The sequence below is a fragment of the Schistocerca serialis genome, chromosome 4 (genome assembly GCF_023864345.2).
Source record: "Schistocerca serialis cubense isolate TAMUIC-IGC-003099 chromosome 4, iqSchSeri2.2, whole genome shotgun sequence".
Lineage (NCBI taxonomy): Eukaryota > Metazoa > Arthropoda > Insecta > Orthoptera > Acrididae > Schistocerca > Schistocerca serialis.
Window position 1 is genome coordinate 370177699 of NC_064641.1, and position 15914 is coordinate 370193612.

Below are 15914 nucleotides of genomic sequence, written 5' to 3' on the forward strand. Positions count from 1 at the left end.
GGTAGAAATCACTATAAAACCATTATTGTGGTGTTTTTCGGGGAACCGCCCACGAGCTAGTGGTGCCTCCATAAGTACTAACAAGCCCGCTGAAGACCAAATCAAATGCAAGAAAAACCAAACGATATGGTCCATTTGCCTAAGCAGGAGGAAATGTGTAATATTCATACTTCGAGTCCGCGCTCCAGGGTAGTGACACAAAGACGATTATTCTTTTGGGTATACAAATGGCCCCTACCTCGAGCGATATTCAAAGCACTTGACCCTACCTTTTTGTCACGAATAGAACCTGAGATATGAGCACTGGAAAATACCGTTTTTAAGCGCGGCATTTTGGAACATGTTAGGAACATATGCCGTCGCATGAGCGTGATAGCGGCCCACGGAGGCAATCGGTACCATGTCGCACATAGCGGCTGCCGTACTACAACTTCCCGTAAATGGTCCGAAGCGGAGCGATCAACCATATCGCGACAAAAATATTTCAGAGTGATCTGTTCGTGCAGTCGACGCGGCAGTTCTACTGTTCATGTGCGGCATAAATTAACAACGAGACGTGTCTTGCCCTGATAGAACCCTACGAATAAAAGGAGGTGTTGTGGAAGCCACAGGTGCCACAACCACTAATTTGTTGGGAGGGACGACTCAATAGAGAAGGAATAGATCACAATAAATTAAAATCCATGGAGAAGAAATAAATACTTCGAGGTTCGCCGGTGTCATTGTAATTCTGTCAGAGACAGCAAAGGACCTGGAAGAACAGCTGAACGGAATGGAAAGTGTCTTGAAAGGAGGATATAAGATTAACATCAACAAAAGCAAAACGAGGATAATGCAATGTAGTCGAATTAAATCGGATGATGTTGTGAGAATTAGATTAGGAAGTGAGATGCTTAAAGTAGTAAATGAGTTTTGCTATTTGGGGAGCAAAATAACTGATGATGGTCGAAGTAGAGAGGATATAAAATGTAGACTGGCAATGGCAAGGAAAGCGTTTCTGAAAAAGGGAAATTTGTTAACATCGAGTATAGATTTAAGTGTCAGGAAGTCGTTTCTGAAAGTAGCCACGTACGAAAGTGAAACGTGGACGATAAACAGTTTAGACAAAAAGAGAATAGAAGCTTTCGAAATGTGGTCCTACAGATGAATGCTGAAGCAGTTAACTTTGTTCACCTATTGTGAAAGTTTGAATCACTAACATTTTCCTTAGACTGCAGCTGTAATGAAGTGCTGAAAATCTCACACTGATTTTAAAGCATATTTATTAGATCGCTCTCTTGTCTATTCGTTTCGTAAAATTTGCAATTGATTTTAAACTAATTTCCCAATAAGATACAGATTTGAAACTTTAGAAATAGCTCAGAACTGGGAGGCAACGCAATATTAAATTGCTTTCTTGCCTGGTGTACAGCGGAACGTACTTCGTTTACTATATACCATCTTCTCATGAGTTAGACACTTGAAACTCCTAACACACCTCAAAACTTGGTGAAAACGCATTATTAACACGCTTTCGTGTGTTGTGGCGGTGGGTACTTCGCGTACCAGTACTACTTCCCAATTTTCCTGTTCCATTTGCGAAAGTTTTGGTGGTAAGATTGTCTCTGACTTTTACCTTTGAAGTCTTTCCGTGGGATAATAGCAGCAGGAAGCCATGTATTGGTCGAGTCAGGTGAAGATCTGCAATAATCCTGAGATTTACTACATCTCTCTGCTGTAATATCATCGAAATGTTTGAAATCGGTTGAAAAATTTGATAAACATAGGAACAAAAAACAGAAAATAATTGTATAAGTAAACACATTTTAGTGTAACCCATTCTTAAAGCAGTCTAAAAAGTGCAAATAACTTGTCCTAGTGCGATACAGATACCTAACCACATTCAAATAGTACTGAGAATACATGCTTGAGATCGTTTTAACTATGAAAATACTTGTAGAATTTAACACGAAAAACGTGTACACTAGCACAAATTTTCAGGACTATCTATATGGGGTTAGGAAAGACTACTTTATAATTTTTGTCCGTTTCAAACATGTGTTGTATTATTTAAATGCTTTTTCGTATAACATTGTTGTCTCATTCCATTTTATTTTGTTCCTAGTTCTATTGACACAGTGAAATGAGTGATGTCCATGATACTTGAGGGAGGTGTAGGGGGCAAAAAATGTAGAGAAAGACCAAGATTGGAATACATACAGCAAATACTTGATAACTTAGTTTGCAAGTGCTGTTCTGAGACGGAGAGGTTGGCACAGGGGGGAATTCGTGGTGGGCCGCATCAGACCAGTCAGAAGACTGACACAAAAAAGAAAACGATAAAGTAATTCAAGAAATAGTAAAACTGACAGTTATGCTTACTGGAAGGCCGCACAGTGACACGTCGCCTGTGGGAACCCATTGATTATTGCTGTGGAGGTGAGGTCAGTATTAACAACGTTCGTCTGACACCAGAAATGGGTGTCGTTTAATCGGGGTAGATAGCTAGCTTTTGTGTAATGGAGTAACGGAGATTGGTGATTTAATGGTCGTGTGTCTGGTGTACGCAGAGAACGATTGATACTCTCCAGCTCCATGACACTCCGTCTAACTCATCCTCTCACTCCGCCATGAACCCACCACCCACCACTCCTCATCATTTCTCCTCGCTAAACCCAAGTCAAACCATCACATCCTTAAAAAGCTATGTGTGACTTTTTAGAGAAAAGTGTGGTAAAGGTGCCAGTATCAAACACGAACCATTTAAAACGAGCACTCCACAGCCACAGATATCCTGACCGCTGTCTGTAGCATCAAATTCTACACCGACTACAGACTTAATTCCCCTTGCCTTCAACGATTGACCACGGTGATTTAAATAATGGACAGGAGGGAACCTAACAACTCTTCTAAAATCGGAGTCCACCAAATACCCATTTAAATAGGTACATTGTCTCATACAGATATTTACAAGCAAACTCAAACATGTAATAAATTATGTAATGTTGAAATGAGTGGAGAAACTGTTGTAACAGTCTAAGACAAAAAAAGGAACGAAACAAAAACAAACAAAAAAGGCGACGCACAACGAAGGAGTTATTCAGATTCAAACTGATATTCATCCAAGCATAGTCCGAAAACGCAAAACTGTAAAATTTTTGTGGCCGATGGATGAATACGTGACACTGCAGCGCTATTTCGCCGCACAGCTGGCAACAATAGTAAACAGAGAACATGTCTATACCAAGGCATAAAATTTTTGCCCATTTCATTCCGTCTACTCAGTTGGACAGTAAATACACATCGCAGACAGGCACCTGAACAATATACGCACCATTTGAGTGAGGACGTATAGTTGGGCTCATACAAGCCGGTAGAGTGATCGGCTAATCGCTCGACATCTTAACAAGCGTCTTTTCCTCAACTTTGATGATAATGGTAGGAAAGGGTGAACCATTGCAGAACTAAGCGTCAAGAAGAACCTAGAGAGACGACAGAACTTGAGGACCGAGCAGTCGTCAGAGACGCACTCAGAGGCATGGATTCATCATTATCATAAGCCCGACGTCTAACTGCTACTTCAGTGATCACAAAGACCATCAACAGACGGTTTAGGGAAGACGGCTGTGCTCACGGCGTCCACTGGGCTGACTACTATTGACATCTGAGCACCAACAAGCCATTTTGCAATGGTATCGGACATTTCGTCCAGGAATCTCTTTGTCTGTAGTAGAACTGTATTCAGTGATGAGTGCCGCTTCGAACTTGGTTCCGATGACCAGCGAAGACGTGTCTGGAGACGCCCCGAACAGCGGTGGCGTACCAACCTGACTGTCGCCCGCCATAAGGCCCGACAGTTGGGATTAATGGTCTATGGTGGCATTTCAATTCCTAGCAGGACGCCTTTGCTTGTCATCCGCGTCACGCATACAGCACAGCAGTACGTCGAAGACATTCTGCGCTCCTCTTCATTGGCCTTCATGTTCGACCGTTCTGGGTTTATAGTTCAGTCTGTAGCTACGGATCTTTCGTCGAGCGAACGGTTGTATATGATTAAATATGGAGCTATTGTATCAGCATACTCTGAAAGGAACTTAACTGGTACACAGTTTGGACAGGAAGACTTGCTTTTGTTTATGATTTAAGTTGCTTCACTACTCCGAGGATACCTACTTCTACGTTACTCATGTTCGCAACTGTTCTTGATTAGAATTCTGGAATATGTACTTCGTCTTCTTTGGTGAAGGAATTTCGGAAGGCAGTGTTCAGTAACTCTGCTTTGGCAGCACTGTTGTCTATAGAATTCCCACTGCTATCGCGCAGAGAAGGCATTGATTGTGTCTTGCCGCGAGGATACTTCACATACGACCAGAATCTCCCTCGATTTTGCGCCAGGTTTCGAGACAAAGTTTCGTTGTGGAAACTATTATAAAGATCTCCCATTGAAGTAGGCTCTAAATTTCGAGCTTCTATGAAGGATCGCCAATCTTCTTGCGTCCGCCTTAATTTGGCATGTTTTCTTTGTTGCTTCTGCAACAGTGTTCTGAGCCGTTTTGTATACCAAGGAGTCTCAGATCCGTCATCTGTTAATTCATTTGGTATGAATCTCTCAGTTGCTGCCGGTACTATTTCTTCGACTTCAAGCCACACCTGACCTAAACTTACATCGTTAATTTGGAAGGAGTGGGGATTGAATCTCAGGAAAGTATCAAGAGAATTTTTAATTGGTTTTCTGAATAGGTATATTTTACTTTTATTTTTGGAAGTATTGTGACGTGAGAGCTGTTAGTACGAACTTCCTAAGATAACGTGTACCTATGGAAGTTCAACCAGCAGACTGAAAACGACCACTAACCTAGCGTACTATTTAAATCATCGGCATTCCAAGGAAACAGGCGACTCTCGAGAGAGGTACTACTTGTTACAGCCAACATAAGTGAGTTCATTTTCACATCTTCGGAGGCTACTTTCTGTGAGACCCGTGAGGTTGCCAGACATTGACGTCTTTTAACTGCTGAAGCTGCCTTTCTGGTGCATAAATGCTCGAGGCACCGTTCTAGTTTCTACAGGCTCTTACCCTTAATGAAAAACTCGTAACTTTATCTGAAAAAATTATGGAAAAATGACTCTGAACAACCTACCAACTAGCATTAGCCCTTGATGTCTTTCCTCGCATCACCAGTTACATTAATAACGAAATTAAGCACTCATTAATACGATTCACATTTCTACGTTACAGGTGGGAGTCAATAGCTTCATATGCATTACATGAACTATTTATTAAATTCCACCACCTCCAGATGGTGTGGCATCGCAAGAGAACATTTGTAAACATTATTTTTTCACTGACGAAGACATATGATGCCCAATACATTTCTCATGGCGACAGTGGGTTACGAAATTACATGAAAATGCCTTTATCGTTTCAATTTTCGCTAAGACAAAAGTATGAATTTTTTATACATACTTATTCTACAGACTTGCATGGGTACCTTGTCGTTCCATGATATTTAATCATATTATTCCATAGATTCAAAGTGAGGAGATTCGGGATAATTCAGAATATGTGCTAAAATAAGAATAGATGATACATATTTACAAAAAAAGGTATATGGCGATGTTCTTTCAACATAGAATTTATGTGAAAAACTTAGACATAATTTCATTTGAAGGATAATACCAAACGTTTCACAAACACGCAAGTGTATGCAGACTTAAATGTGTCAGGTAATTATTAGTCCGGTGCAGCCACGAATCATCGAACAAAAAGCTGTTTACACTTACGAACATTGACCACACGAGTTCACTAACATAAGTCATTGTGCTTTTACGGAGAAATTCATTAATGAAGGAGATGTAGTTGGCACCAATAAAACGTCAAGGCTCATCTTAAAATGAGCGTAATTAGTATCTAAACTTTTCGTGGCTTTTGAGAAGTTGTTCAAATATGTGTTTCTGAATAACGAACATGTTTTTGGAAAAAACTGAATGACTTTAAATCTGTACGTGGATCATTCTTATTTCGGGTACTGATTCTAGAAACTGAGTTTTGATTTCAAGAAAAGGTTTATTACATTATGGAAAAGAGTAATATTTTGGTAATCAGTAGTAAATCTTTGTTGTTCTCTGAACAGGTCTCTGAAGGAAAGCTTATGTATCATAAGAGAGTAAAGAAGGTGTAACGTCACAACAATGGTACTTGCCTGTAATGACGTCGAAATGCCTTTCCTGGTTTATGCATGTCACACCTACCATATAAATTCGGTGCTAGACTTCCTTCACTAAACCAGGAGTGCTAAGAGTATTCTATCATTGTCAAACTCATGTCGACAGACACCTGAGGACGTTACAACTAATATCATGACTTCACTGTACATCTTCAACTGTTAACTAGTTACGTATAGGATTATTCCATCTGGCAAGATTGAGTATATGATTTGCCTTACAGAAAAAAAGTGAAGCACTCAGACAGGGAGGAGGAAATTAATTGAAACTTGTTGGATTATGAGTGTTCTTCACGGTATTTCAGTGATTAAAAATCGGGTCAAATTTACAAAGGACTTGGCAGTATCAGCACTCTTATCAGTTACACCCTCTCTCGCCTGGACGCGAGCACTGATCCGCTTGGGAACAATATAAACAAGTGGCTCACAATTGTTATAACTGATCATTGTTATCCAGAATACTAGCACTTGGACGGAATTGTCATCCGAGATAGACCCATTACGATCTGGGAAATTGCTGCTCACCGAAGTACCTCAACATCACCGTTGTACCTCAACATGACTGTTCATAGAGGAACACGCCCTGTGTACACCAAAATTGTCCTGTTGAAATATGACACCACAATTTCGTTGTACAGAGGAAACACAAGAGAACGCTGGATGTCCATGATATGCTGTTATGCCACCTCAGTGACAACTAGATGCGACCTGAAGTCATATAGGTATTTGATGACTTCCCACACAATGAGCGTTCAGTCTCTCTAAAATACAAGAAGGATGGGACCTTTCCAAAGATCACCTCCATACTCACCAACCATGGTAATCAGGGGACTGCAGATCCATGATTCATCTCTGAACACAATACCACGCCATTCATCACGTTCTCGCTTCCCACGCCCGGGTTCCCGGGTTCGATTCCCGGCGGGGTCAGGGATTTTCTCTGCCTCGTGATGACTGGGTGTTGTGTGCTGTCCTTAGGTTAGTTAGGTTTAAGTAGTTCTAAGTTATAGGGGACTGATGACCATAGAAGTCCCATGGTGCTCAGAGCCATTCATCAGTAGTCTTTGCTTCCAAGGGACCTATGACCTCGTAGTTTGGTCCCTTCCCCCCTCTTTTAAATCGAGCAACCAACCAATCTTTGCTTCCTGGTCACGAACCGTTCAATATGCAGCCATTTGTGCTGTAGCAGCAGGCATGACATGTTATTCCCCTAATGCGGCTAATGCTAGTATCCGACCAACGGTGCGGGATGACACAGAATGTATGAGGGAGTCCATTACTTGTGGACCGTTGGTAGGTGCAAATGTTACGGAGCTACGATGTGCTCCGTGCACGATACCGTGATCTTCCCTTTCGATATTCCAGGGGCCGTGTTTTTCCGAAAGGAACATTGTATCGTAATTCTGAATAACACTGGCACTGCAATATCTACCGACAACGGGCAAGCGACTTTCAAGTAAAATGTCTCCTCTGTACAGGTATGTAGATAATGGGTGTATGAGTAAATGTTGTAGACACATGGCTGATGACATATGGGAGTTTGGGTCTGACCGTGAGTCGTGCTCGGCTAGCCGTATGGTAAGGCGGCCGCTCGTGATAAGGGAGTAATCCGGGTTCGAGTCCCGGTCGTTATTCCAGTATACAGCCGATGGTTGTCCACATTCGCAGCTGCAAATACATTTCAAACCTCACTTGTGGTTGTCGGACGTGATCAACCGGAACCATGACGACGCGTGTGCCTGCCGTCACATGCATTAAAACATCCGGCCACTTATACACCCAAGTGTCACATAAATCAGGGAACTGCACGATTCTAACAGTCGGCCGAATGGAAACTCACAATATGGCCTCTTTTCAAACTCTTTCAGATGCTCGTAAGGCCGTCCCAAACAAGTATGCGGTATCTCTGTATCCTTCAAAGTAATCAGTTAACATCTGATTCTGTTCACTCACCTGATATACCTTCTGAGGCTGGCAATAACGCTAATCTAGAACAAAACTAATACACTCTGCTTGCCGTTGAATTAGTCATAGAGAATTCCATTTCTGATCATTTGCGCACACGCCGATCATGTGTATGAGTCCGAAGTTACATTGACATTCGGCCATCGAATGACAGCGGCGACGAGCTCCAATCAGCGGGTGGCGTCTCCCTGACGGCAATGTGATTAATAGAGAAGTATTGAAGTCCCCGCATTAAAAGAACTCACAACGCAATTCCTGGCGGTAGTCTGCAGCACAAGCATTAACGTTCGTTGCAGAATTTCATTATTTAAATGAATTTATCTATGTTCCCCCAAATTACAGCATAGCTCTTCCAGATATTACTTCATTTTTAGAGTCTAGTTTGTGTGTCTGGTACTCTAGCTGCTACAAAATGACTAAACATCGGGAAGCATCAGTTTACAATGCATTTAATATATTTCCCTTTTATCAGCTAACACCTAAAGCTGCTTTGAATCTTTCAGATTCCACCTAAGAAATCTAAGCCAACTACCTAGTAATTGATGGCGATGAGTTTAGGACAGTGATGTCTCGTATTTTAGGTTGCTAGTGGTATAGAGATTTGTGTTTCATTGGTATCTGATTGCCGTAAGTTGGAAAATTGTTCATCATTTGTATTCAACCGTTCATTGAACTGAGCCAGATGTTTATTGAACTGATCAGTTTTGTTATTGTGTTTATCCATAACTTACATGAGAATTTGAATCATCGCTTCGTAATCTTTTCAGCTGGTGCGTCGGGTGTCACCTGTGTTGTGTTTTGTGGTGTGGAAATCAATCATGGACGTCTCGCTTGTTGCATTATCTGCATACTTGTCGTTTATGAAATGTGACGGATTTTTAAAAACAGACTGAGTTCTTGGCACTATTTTGGCATTTAGATTGACTGTACTAGAACTGGGAAGTTCGTTGACCAGATTCGGTAAAGAATCGTGTTCTCGCATCTGCGTGTTAGCAATATCTACCTCGGCGTCTTCCGCTTTACCAGAATCGACAGTCTGAGCAGATGGTAAATTAGATGAAATCATACTGTCAGGAAACTGTGCATTATTCTGGGCAACGGAACTCACGTTTTCTGTGGGGCTTTGCAACTGTTGCACCACAGAGTTGTTACTATCATTCTCAACATTGTTGTTCATAATCGAAAAATTGTCCATCTCAGTATCTTTAATAGTAAGATTACGCGTCGAAACCTTGACACTTCTGCGTGGCATCAAATACGGAGGACAAATCCAAAGACAGAAATTAAACAATCAAATCAATAAAGGAAAACAATGCGGAGCATAAGAATGCTGATAAATTGTGCAAAAATATTTTGCACAAGTTAGTTAATTGGGTTGCGCCTAAAAATTTAACTACTCTTATCGCTAGATTGTGGTTGAGAGGACAGAATATATATGCCTGACCATTTTAATATCGAAGATTTCACAAAGCGAACGACTCGCAGAGCTGTCGCCAAGTGTAACTTTCTTTTAATAAAATACTACGTTGAATGAAAGTGTAACGTTGTTTACAATAACGTTTCTTCTGACTGTCTGTAATGAATGTCTGAACTGTGGAACGGATACAAAACTCGAATTATCGTGTAGCGTGTTGTAAGTGAAAGAGGTGTGCTCACTCTGTATTATTGTTAGCAGAAACTTTATACGCATTGATACCAATAAAGAAATACAGTGACTGCGAAATATATTCACCATCTTAGGGACTGAATCCTCTGGCCATGTTCAAAACTGATAACTTTGGTCCTTGTGCACGTAACAGATAAAATAAATTGTCTTACATCTAAAACAGCAACGTCGGAACGCGATATATTATGCTCTCTCATGAAAAAAATAGCTAGTCACAGGCTCAGCGGTGTGCAATGCTGGCCTTAATAAATAGAAATGTACACGAAATTCTTTTGGCTGATAAATGAAAACATTTGAGATAACTCCAACTTCTTAGAAAAACTAATGACCTGGAGAGGGAGGGGATGTTGATTCTGGTAAATTACTAAAACTGATTTTTTTAGCAAAATTATATTCTAAGTTAAGTTTATTTGTTCAAAACAGTGGCCAGAATAATAGATCATATTTACTAATTGATTCACGAACAATGAGATTTATAGAGCAAGTATTACCTAACCTCACTAAACTAGCATAAATACAAATCATCAATAAACGATAATTAATGGAAACCCTCAGTTGCCGACACGTGTTGCTGATATACCTCGATGGGGAGAGCTGAAAATGTGTGCCCCGACCGGGTATCGAAAATGGGATCTCCTGTTTCCATGGCAGACGCTCTATCCAACTTTTTTTTACCACCCCCAAAATCATATCTTGAAACTTCCCCTTTGAACAATTTTATATATGACTGTGCTTAAACTGACACACAATATTTTTAGCGCAACGCAATCTGACTTTCAAAATTCCCTACAAAAGAATGGCCCTGACTAACACTAAACTATACCTTTCACAAATCACTTACCTCACAAAAATCTTCGCTGCTCAAGCTACTGCAATACAGCGAGCGCCACTACTGCCAGCTAAATAAAAGATTCAAACTATGGAAGGCACTAACTACTGATAGGGATAGTTAGCAAATGAAAGATATTAATAGAGAACAAACAATGTATTTACCTTGATATCATCATATATAAATATAGCAGTTCATGACAAATTTCAAAACTCCGCCATCTCTCTCCCCACATCCACCACTGCTGGCGGCTCACCTCCAACTGCGCAACGCTACGCGCTGTTCACATCCAGCTGCCTAACACTACAATGGCGAGTATTACAACAATGCAAAGCAGCCACAGACTGCACACAGCACAGCCAGTGATTTTCATACAGAGGTGGCGTTACCATAAAAAAACCTAAACAGCCTACTTACATAGAGAAAACATAAACAGCCTACTTACATAGAGAAAACATAAACAGCCTACTTACAATCTAACCTAAAAATCAAAAATAAGAAATCTAGTGCCACCGCCAGTTTCACCCTAACCAACTTTCGTTATTTTTTTCTTTATATTTGAGCCACCGAGGACACAGATGAATAGCGCGACTGCAGGGACTTATCCCTTGCACGCCTCCCGTGAGACCCACATTCCCAACTGCCCACAAGCTACATACGTCGGCAGCTGAGGGTTTCAATTAATTATCATTTATTCTAGAGAAGCTGCACGGTCATCAACGGTATGTGCTCTTTCGAGAACAGTTACTCTCTTCATATATACAAATCATCAAATTATACAGTTTACATACATTCTGCAGTTACTTAACAATTCGCAATTAGAAGCCAACTCACCTGTACTAACGTGCTGCAAAACTAAAATCATAATTATTTAACATCTTTGCCTTGCTTGCATGAAGACTTCTGCTTACATGTTCTAGTAATTCCTACGTTAATTTAACACTTGGTGACTTCACAGAGGCCGGCCGAAGTGGCCGTACGGTTAAAGGCGCTGCAGTCTGGAACCACAAGACCGCTACGGTCGCAGGTTCGAATCCTGCCTCGGGCATGGATGTTTGTGATGTCCTTAGGTTAGTTAGGTTTAACTAGTTCTAAGTTCTAGGGGACTAATGACCTCAGCAGTTGGGTCCCATAGTGCTCAGAGCCATTTGAACCATTTGCTTCACAGAGCACACCACAAAAACTGCCTATTCCATCCTCTTTTGCTCACAAACAGCTACCTACAACTGTGCTCCAAGCGCTATTTAACTCCAACACTATAATCTCAGACCAGAAGAAGTATCTTGGACTCTGCAGCCGTGCACAGTCAGCGATGGGGTTTATAAAGCCTATCAGAGACATAAATCGTTCATAATATTCGGGTGCCACATACAAATGTGCCCCAGTAGACACCTTTCACTGATAAGCCAAAAAGTGGCAGATATCAGGTAGCCAGAGTAACTGCGGTACAGCAGCTGTCAAGGACGATGCAGAGTATGTGTTGTCATCAGTGGTGATTACATTTCCAATAGAACAACGTCGCAAATTTGTCCGCAGCTCGTGGTCCTGCGGTAGCGTTCTCGCTTCCCGCGCCCGGGTTCCCTGGTTCGATTCCCAGCGGAGTAAAGGATTTTCTCTGCCTCGTGAAGACTGGGTGTTGTGTGATGTCCTTAGGTTAGTTAGGTTTAAGCAGTTGTAAGTTCTAGGGGACTGATGACCATAGATGTTAAGTCCCATAGTGCTCAGAGTCATTTGAACCATTTTTGTCTCAAATTTTCTTATTTCTAGAGGAATATGATCAATCACGTTGACTACAGTTTAGTTACGAACTTTGAACAAAAGTGTCACTTTTGTTCGACTTATCGCATATTTCTTTCAGTTACCCTCTGTACTATGCTGTAGGAGTATACGTATGGTTCAGGTTTCATCATATGTTTCTCTGCAGTGACACATAATGTGATAAAGCGAAATTTACTTTTGTCCTTGGGGTTTTCACGCCATTATTATCTAGGAATTACGCAGAATATTCATTTTAAAATTCTGCCTCCTGTTCGCTTTAAGTTACAAGATGTACAACTTTGCTTCCGGTGTTTTTTCCCCAACATCTGAGGCTTTAATGAAACAAAGTGTATAATTCAAACTATTTTCCATCGCTGGCCACTACTTTCTCCCATCTTACGGGCAGTGCATGAATCCTGCGCCGAAAAAATTGTTTATCTTTTGAAGCGATCCACGATTCGATCCAATTTGTGACTTCTTTGTGAGATCAGAAGTGTAGGTCAGCCAGGCCATGCACTATTGATCTAAACAGGTGATAGTCAGAGGGAGCAATGTCTGAAGAATACGGCGGGTGGGGTAGTACTTCCCATTTTAAAGTTTCCTAGTACATTTGACCTCTTTTGCAACGCGGGTCGAGCGTTGTAGAGCTGCAAAATCACTTTATCGTGCCTCTCGCTGTAATGCGGCCGTTTGTCTTTTAATGCTCTGCTCAAACGCATTAATTGCGTTCGCTAACAAACACCTGTGATTGTTTCACTTGGTTTTAACATCTCATAGTACACGATGCCGAGCAGGTCCCACCAAATGCAGAGAATGATCTTGGAGCTGTGAATATTCGGTTTGGCAATCGACGTGGAAGCATGCCCGGGATATCTCCATGATTTTTTACGGTTAGGGTTATCGTAATGAACCCACTGATCGTCCCCGGTCACAATGCGATGCAGAAATCACTTCCGTTTTCGCCTCTGAAGCAACTGTTCCCAAACACACAAACGCCGTTCAACGTCTCTTGGTTTCAGCTCACAAGGGGCCCAAGTTCCTTCTTTCTGAATCATGCCCACAGCCTTGAGACGTTTTGAATTGGCTTACTGTGTCACTTCCACTAATCATGCCAATTCTTCTTGAGTCTGACGCAATGTCTCCAATTCTGCATCTTCGAAAACATTCTCTCTTCCACCACTATGCCGGTCCACGACGTTAAAGTCGCCGTCATTGAAGCGTTGAAACCACTCATGACACGTTCATTCACTAATAGCGTCCTTACCATACGTATTTCAGTGCATTCAATGAGACTAAGCCGCTGTTTTCTTCATATTGAAACAAAATAGCAACACCTTCCGCACCTTGACTTCCGGAAAGCGATCGATACAGTTCCGCACTGTCGCCTGATAAACAAAGTAAGAGCCTACGGAATATCAGACCAGCTGTGTGGCTGGATTGAAGAGTTCTTAGCAAACAGAACACAGCATGTTGTGATCATTGGAGAGACGTCTACAGACGTTAAAGTAACATCTGGCGTGCCGCAGGGGAGTGTTATGGGACCATTGCTTGTCACAATATATATAAATGACCTAGTAGATAGTGTCGGAAGGTCCATGCGGCTTTTCACGGATGATGCTGTAGTGTACAGAGAAGTTGCAGCATTAGAAAATTGTAGCGAAATGCAGGAAGATCTGCAGCGGATAGGCACTTGGTGCAGGGAGTGGCAACTGACCCTTAACATAGACAAATGTAATGTATTGCGAATACATAGAAAGAAGGATCGTTTATTGTATGATTCTATGATAGCGGAACACTGGTAGCAGTTACTTCTGTAAAATATCTGGGAGTATGCGTGCGAAACGATTTGAAGTGGAATGATCATATAAAATTAATTGTTAGTAGGGCGGGTACCAGGTTGAGATTCATTGGGAGAGTCCTTAGAAAATGTAGTCCATCAACAAAGGAGGTGGCTTACAAAACACTCGTTCGACCTACACCATCAGTGTGGGATCCGTACCAGATCGGGTTGACGGAGGAGATAGAGAAGATCCAAAGAAGAGTGGCGCGTTTCGTCACAGGGTTATTTGGTAACCGTGACAGCGTTACGGAGATGTTTAGCAAACTCAAGTGGCAGACTCTGCAAGAGAGGCGCTCTGCATCGCGGTGTAGCTTGCTCGCCAGGTTTCGAGAGGGTGCGTTTCTGGATGAGGTACCGAATATATTCCTTCCCCCTACTTATACCTCCCGAGCAGATCACGAATGTAAAATTAGAGAGATTCGAGCGCGCACATAGGCTTTCAGACAGTCGTTCTTCCCGCGAACCATACGCGACTGGAACCGAAAAGGGAGGTAATGACAGTGGCACGTAAAGTGCCCTCCGCCACACACCGTTGGGTGGCTTGCGGAGTGTAAATGTAGATGCAGAAATGACTAGAATTAGGCTCGTAAACTGGCATTTTCAGTCAAGAACAACTTTATGATGCAGACACAAATCGACTAATGTTTGAATGAATTTATGTTGACCGAGGGCCAAGCTAACTGCCTGACGTTTCGATCTGTTTCTTTCTAGTGCTACTTACTGTTGTCGCCACCTATCGGCAAACGGCAGAAGCAAAGTTGTACACCTTGAATATAAAGGGTGTCACAAAACGATATCAACAAAATTTGAGGGGTTGTAGAGGGTATCGTGTGGAACAAACTGAGGATGTGAAATATTCAAAGATGCTACAAAGTGTAGTAGATACAGGCGCCAGCGCTTGCCGCTACGCCGGACCTCCGGCAGTAAACTTAACTTTGTATGCTGACAGACCGGACGCGGAACGTCTCGCAACGTTGTTTGTGTTGTTTGTTGTGTCACGACCACCAGTGTAGAAGATAGTGCTAGCTACTGCGTAGACCGCCTCGTCTCCTAAGAATGCGATGCTCTGTTGCCTCGGTGGATGACGGTTTCAGACACGGATTTCGAGAGCTTCATTTTTCCCCTGTATACCGGAAAACATTGAAGATTTCAGAGGGTCCCATGATCAAAATTAAATGCAGATAAAAACCTGTGTCTAGAGTGGTCTTCCACTGTGGCAACATAGGATCACACGCGTAGGGGACAAGGCCTGTCTACGCGGCACCTAGTATAATCTTCTCCACTGCCGACCGTGGCAATCAGTCGCAATCACTGAGTAACAAGCTATACTGACAAGGGGAATGGCTCAGACACGGCCAACCGATTCGGCTCAAATTTCTCAGGTGGCTTGTGTACAACCTAAAACGAAGGAACCTAAGATATTTTGGGTCAACACCCCCGCAATTTTGAGAAAATCACCCCTAAATGTTATGACGAGCAATCGACTCAAAATTGGGGGGATCAATAGGTAATTGCAAATAGAGCGTTTTTCATCACCAGATATGGGGTCCGAAAACGCATACGTTTCGAGAAATCGAGGTAAGAAACTTTTATAACTGCCGTTCTGTAACCACATGGTAAACACTTCTCGCCGCCAGCACCAATATCGCCGGC